The sequence below is a fragment of the Mastomys coucha genome, unplaced genomic scaffold (assembly GCF_008632895.1).
Source record: "Mastomys coucha isolate ucsf_1 unplaced genomic scaffold, UCSF_Mcou_1 pScaffold15, whole genome shotgun sequence".
Classification (NCBI taxonomy): Eukaryota; Metazoa; Chordata; class Mammalia; order Rodentia; family Muridae; genus Mastomys; species Mastomys coucha.
Genome location: NW_022196897.1, coordinates 20342608 through 20350279, shown reverse-complemented (window position 1 = coordinate 20350279; position 7672 = coordinate 20342608). Strand labels below are relative to the sequence as shown.

At 45.4% G+C, this 7672-nt stretch overlaps 1 protein-coding gene across 2 annotated transcripts in view; it reads left to right on the top strand.

Annotated features, from left to right (window-relative positions):
• The window catches only part of Slc25a25 (solute carrier family 25 member 25), a 35861-nt gene that overhangs the window by 7933 nt on the left and 20256 nt on the right, over positions 1-7672 (top strand). The window lies entirely within an intron of this gene.

Below are 7672 nucleotides of genomic sequence, written 5' to 3'. Positions count from 1 at the left end.
TGCCTGCCTCTGCCTCCCAAGTGCTGGGATCAAAGGCGCAAGCCACTACCACCCAGTTCCAAGAATCATTTTATCAGTATGGTAATTATCTCCCATTTCAGAAGGTGGTTTTGTGTGTGTGTATGTGCGTGCTAGTTGCTTTCTTTCTTTCTTTCTTTCTTTCTTTTTTTTTTTTTTGGTTTTTTGAGACAGGGTTTCTCTGTATAGCCCCGGCTGTCCTGAGTTCTGTAGACCAGGGCTGGCCTCGAACTCAGAAATTCGCCTGCCTCTGCCTCCCAAGTGCTGGAATTAAAGGCATGCACCACCACCGCCCGGCTCTTTCTTTCTTCCTTTCTTTCTTTGTTTCTTTCTTTCTTTCTTTCTTTCTTTCTTTCTTTCTTTTTTTAAAGAATCTGGGATCTTTTTTATTTTTATTTTTTTATTATTTATTTATTGTAAGTACACTGTAGCTGTCTTCAGACGCACCAGAAGAGGGCGTCAGATCTCATTATGGGTGGTTGTGAGCCACCATGTGGTTGCTGGGATTTGAACTCATGACCTTTAGAAGAGCAATCAGTGCTCTTACCCGCTGAGCCATCTCACCAGCCAGGTGATTACTGTCTTTTTTGTTTTTTGTTTTTTTGCTAATTCGTTAATTTGACTTTTTTTTTTAAAAGATTTATTTTATTTATGTGAGTATAGTTTCAGACACACCAGAAGAAGGTGGCAGATCTCATTACAGATGGCTGTGAGCAACCATGTGGTTGCTGGGATTTGAACTCAGGGCCTTTGGAAGAGCAGTCAGTGCTCTTAACCACTGAGCCATCTCTTGTTTTCTGTTGCTGTGAAAGCGCTGACTGAAACCAGCTTGGGGGAAGGAAGGGTTTATTTGGTTTATGAATCCATGATATGGTCCTGGACATTAGGAACCTAGAGGCAAGACCTGAAGCAGAGGCCACAAAGGCTTACTGGCCACCTTCCTGTGGCTTGTTCACCTAGTTTTTTTTTTTTTAAGGCAGCCAGGCCCACCTGCCTAAAGATGGCACTGCCTGCAGTGTATAAATTAGCAATTAAAGAAAAACCATCAGTTTGAAGTTCCCTCTTCCCTGGTGACTCTAATTTGTGTCAAAACAGCAGTCAAACTTTGTCTCTTCACCCAAACCCCTTGCTCCCTCTTCATTCGGGCCACCAGGAAGCTTGCAAATGAGTCATGCTGTGACACCTGTTGCCTTTGTCTGGGAGATCAAAGAAATGTCCCGCCTTATCACTGCAAGTCCCTAGGTTTTGAACACCACCTTTGTTCTAGGTCTTACCCCAAGCGGTCTACTTCGTGAACTAATTTTAGTGCTACATGATGGGGAGGAAAGAGCAGGCTTTGGAGCAACAGGCATTAAATCCTGACTCTACCACGGGTTTGGGGAATGAGGGATCCTCTACTAGCTTCTTATTTTTTTCAAGACCGTGTTTCTCTGTAGCCCTGGCTGTTGCTCTGAAGACCAAGCTGGCCTGGAACTTAGAGGTCTGTCTGCCTTTCCCTCCTGAGTGCTTCAAATAAAGTTGTATGCCACCACTGCTCAGCTATCCTCCAGGCTTGGGTTTCTTTTTTGTTTGTTTGGTTTTTCAAGACAGGGTTTTTCAAGACAGTGTAGCCCTGGCTGTCCTGGAACTCACTCTGTAGACCAAGCTGGCCTCAAACTCAGAAATCTGCCTGCCTCTGCCTCCCAAGTGCTGGGATTATAGGTGTGCGCCACCTCCCCCAGCCAGGGTTTCTTTTTTTAATGTTAAAAATTATAATCTTTTTTTTTCTTCAGACTTTATGTTCTCTGTGAATGTTTGCTTGCATACATGTATGTATGTATGAGCATCATGTATCTGGTGCCTGTAGAGGCTGAAGAGGGGGTATCAGATTGGATTCCACCAAGTTGCCCAGACTGGCCTTTAAATTATTCTGCAGCCTAGGCAATTGTCCTTGGCCTTCCAAATAGCAGGAACTGTAGGTGTGCGCCTCCATATTGGGTCCAGGTAGCTTTCTTCCCATTGATTGTTTAAGAACACAATACTGCTGGGCGGTGGTGGCGCATGCCTTTAATCCCAGCACTTGGGAGGCAGAGGCAGGCAGATTTCTGAGTTCGAGGCCAGCCTGGTCTACAGAGTGTGAATTCCAGGACAGCCAGGGCTACACAGAGAAACCCTATCTCAAAAAACAAAACAAAACAAAACAAAACCACAATACCTCAAATTGGTTAACTGTGCATCCGCCTCCAGTTTACTGAGATGAAGAGTGAAAGGTACAGTCTGGCTATTGGTAGTAAAGGGATGTGGCAGTGAGGACAGGCTCACCTACAAGCTAAAGCGGTTTGGAAGCAGATATGGGTTCTGAGAAGCCTGGGCTTGTGAACATTGGGAAGTTAAAGTGAAGAAACTCTGAAGGACCAGCATGTGCATGTACATGTACATGGTTAGTCCAAAGGTTTCTTAGGACACAGACCCCCACAACACTGACGATATACGCACGCCTTTTGCTATTTTATTAGCCATGGCAGTCTTGCCTCAATTTCAGAGATGATTTTGAAGTTGGGAAGACAACTTAGTTACCTGTCAGCACTATTTTACAGGTGTGAGTCTGAGGCCTAGAAGTTGGGCCAGTCAGTACCCAAACCCACTATTTTGGTTCTGCCCAATGTAGTTCAGTACACAGTCTCCTTTCTCCTACAGGACACGGACTTGCCCTTAAAGTTTTTATATTACACTAGGTGCAGTGACCCCGACACTCAGGAGGTAGGATTGCAAGTTCAAGGCCACTAGTGTAAGAACAGATGAAGAACTTTACAAGTTGCTCTCAGCTTCTGACATTGACACAGGTGTGCATACTTAGCTCAGCACTTAAGCCTCCTGAACATGTTCAGGTGCCTCGAGGAGTAATGCTGCTTCAATGTTTAGGACAGAGAAAACCTGACAAGACACAGAAAACGAGGTAGGCCTACTGGAGCAATGAAGAAGGTGTCCCTAATCCAGCTGGTTCCTGAGCTTTCCTGGTTGTCCCATCCACCCCTTGGCTTAACTCCTCCAGCTTCCCTCCACCCTGCAGTTAGAGTTCTCACTAAAGCCCAAGCCCTAGTAACTTCCTGGGGACATTCTGAAGCTATTGAAGGGCCAGTGGTGAAAACAGTAGAGGAGGTTCATTCTGGTTTTGTGCCTTGCTGGGGGTCAGACCTTGGGCCTTGCCCATGCTAGGCCAATGTTCTTACACAGAGCCACACCCCTAGCCCAAGAGAGGAGTTTAGATCAGTTATGTGACACACTTGAATCATCCTGTTGGATGAAACTGGTGACAGTAGATTCCTAAATCCTCTTGGCCCTTGGCTCATCTCTACATGATGAAACACTGCTTTTGCTTTTGGTTAGTATCATATATATGTATTTGTAGGTAGCTATTTAGATTTTGTTGTTGTTGGGGGTGGTGGTGGGGGGGCAGTGTTTCTGTCTGTAGCCCTGGCTGTCCTGGAACATACTTTGTAGACCAGGTTGGCTTGATCTCAGATTTGCCTGCCTCTGCCTCTGGAGTGCTGGGAGAAAAAGGCTTGTGCCCCTGCCACCACCACTACCATCTTGCTATACGTATGTATGTATGTATGTATGTATGTATGTATGTATTTAGTGGTCTTGCTATGTAGCCCAGGCTGCCAGAACTCAGGCTCCTCCTGTCTCCACCCCCATCAAGTATTGGGATTATAGTTGTTCACAGCCATTTGTGCCTGCTGTTAATGTTACCTTCTGGTGGACTTTGAACCCATAGGATGTTAGATCTGGAACACATTCAAGTTCAGCCTCCACACTGTGCTTACCGAGGAGGTTACATGGCTTATCCAGGGTTCTATGGAGGTGTTGGAGGGAAACTCCTGTAGCACTCCACAGTAACACACTGGGACACAGTTCATTTTTGAACCCGTTTGCCTTTCACATTATAGTTGTATTTTGTTTACTAGAGTTTCTTTGTCTTTAACTTATAGAAAAGGAAAAAATAGGATCAAAAGTAAATAATTCCATAGTTAAGTCTATTTCTAATTGTTTCCAAGAGCCAGTCTAGTTCAAACCAGCCATTCTTAGACTTCTCCCAACTTCCCTTAGCAGCTGGGCTGTCTGGAGAAGGCCACCTCTGGGTGGATTGTCCTTCCTGCTATTTGTTTATTTTTGAAACAGAAGCTCAGCATTTATCCTGCTGGGCCTTGAATACACAGAGATGGGCCTGCCTTTGTCTTCTTAGTGCTGTGCCATCATGGCTGGGCTCTTCTTGCTCTTGAGCCATAGTCCTGAACGGTGCCCCACAGGCGGGCTTGGAAAGTGAAGATGGTTCTGTTTGACTCTGCTGTGTTATCCCTGTTAGCTGGGAATATCTGGGCTCAAATAATCCTCCTGCCTCTGTCTCTCATGTGCTGAGACTGCAGGTGGCACAGCCTGATCTAGCTTGATCACAAGTCAAATGGTTTTGGATTTGAGAAACTAAAAACATTGTTTTTGGCAGCTCTAGGGATGAAGTCACAGGGCCTAGTGCAAAGAGGCAAATACTGTACCACTGAGTCTTCAGGTCTGCCTCTTGACATAAGAGAGAGGAAGGTCAGAGTCCTCAAGGAGACTTGGTATGTCAGATGGGCATAGGTGGGAAGTTTCTGATCATTTTAGGCAAGTGGGATTTTACATGCTGGTTTCAGTTTATATCCGCATTCTCTTCAGATGTATAATACACAGGACAGATAATCTAATCTGAGTGAGAACCATGGTCTTGGAAGAACGTAGATTATGATGTGTTCCAGTGCAGACTGGTTTCATTCTTATCCTAGGGCTCAAGAGTCTTGTGCTTAAAATTGCTTTTGTACACTTTGTTTTTCTTTTAGAGAAGAAAAAAAGACATCTTTGTTAAAAGGCATCCACCTTGAACGAGGGCCCTCGATGGGGACGGGCTTTTCAGCAGCAGGAGCCAGCATTCAGAGAGACTGCTGTGTAGACTTCTTGTTCTCTGCCACAGTCAGGCGTTTCCAGGGTTGCTTGCTAAGATGCCGGTTAGGGGATTCCATTTTCTTCATCACTGCCACCTTGAGCAGTACCAGGGGGCCAAGCGCTGGTTCCTCAGTCTCCAATGAAGGCTGAGTCTCTGGCAGGAGGGTTCAGTCCACACTCTCTGCCTTACATTCGGGAACTCTGGCTCCCATTGGGTGGCTTAGGGAGGATCTCAATTGAATTAGCTGGTTGATCCATTTCAGCCTAGGCAGTTGTGCCTCTGAAATAGTAAATCATGACCACGTGGCTTTGAGCTCCAGTGGCTGGCTCTTTGCACATTTTGCATCTTTTGTTTGTTGCTTTCAGTTCTGGTTTTGGTAAAAAAAAAAAAAAAAACACCTTAGAGCAGTGGTTCTCAATCTGTGGATGGAGATCCCTTTGGAGAGGAGTTGAACTATCATTTCACAGGGGTTGACTATCAAATATTCTACATTTCAGAATATTTACATTAAGATTCATAACAAGCTGGGCGGTAGTGGGGCACACCTTTAATCCCAGCACTTGGGAGGCAGAGGCAGGAGGATTTCTGAGTTCCAGGACAGCCAGGGCTATACAGAGAAACCCTGTCTCGAAAAAAAAAAACTTACATTTATGAAGTAGCAACGAAATAACTTTATGGTTGGTGGTCACTACAACATGAGAAACTGTATTAAAGGGTCACAACATTAGGAAGGTTGAAAACCACTGACCTAGAGCTTCAGGTTTGACCCATTTAGCTGGTAGACAAGGCCCTTCCTCTGACCTTGTTGGCATAACCAGTCCTCATTATGAAACCAGTCACCCAAATCAAGCTGGCTTTCTGTCAAATGAAGTCTGGTTTCATTATTTAATTAAAAAGTGTTGATAGTCTTCCCTCTGACAACACCGGTTCTGAATGGCAGGCAAAGATGAAAATAATACAAGAGGAGTGGTAGGTAGTTAAAGAGGTAGACGAGACTTGGAGATTGAGGTGGCATTGCCAGCATGGGTGCAAATACCATAGTGCTTCGAGACTTCCACGGCCCTCCACAGGTGTCCTGTGTGATGTGCTAGCACATTCTACCTTGCACAATTTCTCTGGTGATTTGCAGTAAGCCATTTGACTGTTTGCCACTAGGTCCATTCCCTTAGGGTCTTTTTCTAACAGGCTTTCATCCATTCAGGCTGTTTTCTAGGTTCTTGAGTGGTGGGTGCAGGTGATCACCCTCTTTTGAGTGAGCTGCTGTGCCGAGGTGGCAGATATAGGAAGCTGGCTGTGCCAGCCCCACTCTGGACCCCCCCCACCCCAACCTGCAGGTGGGCCTCATACCCACGAAGCTGAGGGAAGCAGACTTAGAGTTGTAATTGACAGGTAACCCACAGGAAACCAGTGATCTCCCTAGTGTTCTGATTTAGATGCTATGGCATAAGAAATGGACTGTATTAACCACCGGGAAAATGAGAGATATGCCGCAGAGGTAGAAGCGTTTAATACAATATTGGCAAAGCACTCCGTAAACCACAGCTCCATGATCCTGGTCTGTGCAAGTGAAGGGAGAGTGTGATACGTAAGTTGTGGCTTCCTGGCCTAATTTATTCCTTTGTGTTTGGTTTGTTCTTTCCTGACTTACAGTGAAAGCTAAGGTCATGGAGACTGTTCTTGAATGTTTGATCTTCCTACTTCAGCCACTGATGGTAACTGAAACGCTATACAAGTAGGCCTGACTCTGGATTTTACCCTATTGAATGCCAGCTAACTTTGTATTCCTATTCCTATAGATACTCCTTTTTTTTTTTTTTTTTTTTTTTTTTTTTTTTGGTTTTTTGAGACAGGGGTTCTTTGTATAGCCCTGGCTGTCCTGGAGCTCACTTTGTAGACCAGGCTGGCCTCGATCTCAGAAATCCACCCGCCTCTGCCTCCCAAGTGCTGGGATCAAAGGCATACGCCACCACTGCCTGACCCTATAGATAGTCTTCTTAAGTGTTAGTCTGGGTGTGATTATTTGAAACAAATTGAATATCAAAGGGCTTACTTTGATAGGTGCAGTCTAACTTTCCCCACGTACAAAGCCAGACCCTCCTTAGTGTTATTCCTTAAACTCTGTGTGATGAGGTTTTCACCCTGGCTGGGAGGTCAGGACCATTTCTGTGAGCTCAGTGGTGTGTTGTGACTCCTAGGGGACCCTTTGCAGCTCTGCAGCTGTCTTCTCTTTGGTACTCTGTTCTGAATACTCAGACTGCTCTGGTAGCGGCCTCTGCTCTTTCATATTGGGAGGGTTGCCCAGCTCTGTTCAAGCTCTTCCTTTTCATGAGAGCCTGGGAACTTGCAGCAGGAAGCTATGGCAGTGCTAGGAATTGCCTCATCCATACACATTTCTCAGGAAGTGGTGTCCTTTGTGCCTGTTCAGTGGCTTGAAAACATTACTTCATGTATTCTTAGTTTTTTCTTGTTACACACAGGAAGGTGTGAATTAGTTCCTTGATGCCCTGTCCTGGCTGGAAGCCCTAGTGTTTGTAACTCAGCTCCATGGTCTGGAAAAATCTATTCAATTTCAGCCAACACCTACATAAGCGGGATTTATAGGTGGGAGCCCCAAACACCACTTCCTCCACGTCTTCAGCCTCTCTGTGCCTAAACACCACTCAGGTTTATGAAAGAGTGGACTTGTTAGGCTAAGGA